The 2,628-nt window shown below is 48.4% G+C and overlaps 1 pseudogene; it reads left to right on the forward strand.

Annotated features, from left to right (window-relative positions):
- Positions 1-824: 824 nt before the first annotated feature.
- Positions 825-1,563, forward strand: LOC109444605 (RNA transcription, translation and transport factor protein; annotated as a pseudogene).
- The last annotated feature ends 1,065 nt before the right edge of the window (positions 1,564-2,628 follow it).

Consider the following 2,628-nt stretch of genomic DNA (forward strand, 5'->3'; position numbering starts at 1 on the left):
TAAGGGTGAAGGCATCTAGTAAGCAAGCCCTAGAGTGAGAGTCCCCGTGGTGGTGGTGGGGTACGCGGGACCACACCTTCGTTACCCTCCACTTCCTTTCCTCGCCGAGAGCAGGGTGACACACACAGCCCCACTCTCTGCAGGGACGTACGGCTGTGTTCCTTGGCCACTGAGTGGGCTCCCTGGGTCACAGGCCGGGGAGACCACTGGGGCATAGAATCAGATGACACAGCTGACAATGGAGGAAACTTCCATGGACTTAGAGAAATTCCTATGACAGGCCATACAGTTCCTTCTTCTGGGGGTGCCTGTCCTCCCAACACCCCCTTCCCCTCTTTCCCTGGCCAGCTCTTGTTCATCCTCTAAATCTTAACACCTGCTTCTCCCTCCGCCTGCAACCCTCTTTTGCCAGCTTCTCCCGTAGCTAGTTCTTTCCCATCATTCAGGGCTCCACCTAAAGGGAGCCTCTCCAGAGAACAGGACCTCGTCAGGGCACCTCTTCAGAGAAGTCCTCCCTGATCTCACCCGAAGAAGTCCCTAACACCTTACCCTGCTTTCTTGTCTTTTTAGCACTTATCCCTGGGTGAACTGACCTTGACTCTTTCCGGTCTGCCTCTTCCCACAGTCAGCATGAGAAGGGACTCTCTTCCTTCCCAAGTACAGGGAACTTGCCCGCTGGCAGGGTCAACGGTACTCTGCTTCCCTCTCATCTAAACAAAAAAACCCAGAAGGCCATCTCGCTGCCATTGCCCGCTGCCCGCACCTCCTGGCCTCTCTTCTCCCGGCCAAAGTCCGTGGGCCCAGAGCGAGAAGCAGTGGGAATGATGTCCCAAGGCAAGCCAACTGCCCTCGACTACCACAACCTGCTGGCTTTAACTAGAAAGACAAACCAGAATTTAGACACTTTATTGTGTGGCCTGAACACCAGAAAATCAGACACTACAAGGCTGAAGACAGAGGTAATTTAAGAAACATCCACAGCAGTGACTGGCCAAGTTCTTTGAAAAGTATCTCAGAGATGGTAATTTTCCTTTCAAGATTCAAGGCCAACAAGAAGCAACTGACTGGCTTCCTAGTTTGCATGTTAGACTTGAATATGGAGATAACGCTGAAAAATACCAGGACTTGGTACCTGATGATACAAAAAGTGCTGACCGTGCAGCTAACAATGCAGAGCGGTAGATCCACCTGCACGTAAAGAATCCTGATTTTACGGCTGGTGTCATGGCTTTGCCTAACCTTCAGATTCAGCGCCGTGCTGACTACCTGGCGATGCTTAAGGCAATTCGCATTTTGGGCCAGGAGCGCCTGACGCAGGATGCGGGAGCTAAAGCAAATCACACCAAAGAGGACTTGCCTGTTGTTTTAGACAAGCATGCTCTTGGTTTTGATACAGGAGACACAATTCTTAATGAAGCTGCTGTAATTCTGCGACTGCTGGACACAGAAGAGCTCAGAGAGCTAGTGACAGGAGTGAATGAAGCCACCGTCTCTGTTCAGGCAGTCACGGCCGATCCAAAGACGGACCACCAACTGGGGAAAGTCGGAAGACGAACATGTTAGGATTTCAGCCTTTCACCTACTTGGTGCAAGTGGGAACCATGCACGCTCTGGCATGAGTTTGGAAATCAAATGTCACATTTTCAAGGGAAGAATCCCAGAAAATTGACTGTGTTCTAGACATTTATCAGCATTGCTTTTTCCTTAACAAAGTTTGAAAAAGTGGGAAAAAATAAAATTTTTAAAAAATATTAATAAATTTAAAAAGCAAGAAGATAGTTGAGTGCAGGTTTGCTGGAGCCAACTCACTTTGGAAGAATCCAAGGAACAGGAAATCAAACAAATAATAATAATGATAATTTCCCTTCTCCAGCCAGCTTGAAATAGTCCTACGTGGACCACGCCAAAATCTGGAAGACTCTGGAAACCAGAAGAGGAGGCTCTATCTGCCTCAGGCCCCAACTCATCCCAGAAATCTCACTCTGCAAACTTTCTCAAATCCCAGACCTAAAGAGAGGCAGTGAAGGGCAGCGATTAGGAAGCTTTGGAGAAAGAAACAGGCTTGAGGGCCAGGGCCAGCCCCACAGCTTGTAAACAACGCGCCCTGGCACAAGCCACCTGACCTCCCTGTGCCTCAATTTCCTCTTCTGTGAAAGAGGCCTTTGGGAGGATGCTGGGTAATAGGTAATACACTTAGCTCAGTGCCCAGCACATGGCAAGTGCTTCATAAACCGCCAGTATTGACAACAATTATTAAAATCTCTGCTTCCGAAGCTTCCAGGGCTCCTTTCCCTTGAGAACTTCTCTGCTTCCACCGTCCCTTTGGCTCTGCCTTTATGAGAAACTTAATTCTGATGCATCTAGTTGCCTGTAGACTTGTTCCAAATCTAGTTCAAGAGCTACCATTTGTAAGAAGTACAATTTGCTACTGGTGGTGGGATTTGGCCTTTTACTTTTCTGAGTTTTTACCCTCTTCCTCTTTTTCTTTAAATAAATAAAAAAAAATTCCTTTTATTTTCTCAGAAGAGAGAATTCATGGCAAGGAGAAAATAAACAGAGACACCGTCTGGCCTCCAAACTGGCGGTTAGGGCTGTGTCGTCCCCCCCCCCCCAGCCCCCGAGAGAGGA

Source organism: Rhinolophus sinicus, linkage group LG13 (assembly GCF_036562045.2).
Source record: "Rhinolophus sinicus isolate RSC01 linkage group LG13, ASM3656204v1, whole genome shotgun sequence".
In the NCBI taxonomy this organism is placed as follows: Eukaryota; Metazoa; Chordata; class Mammalia; order Chiroptera; family Rhinolophidae; genus Rhinolophus; species Rhinolophus sinicus.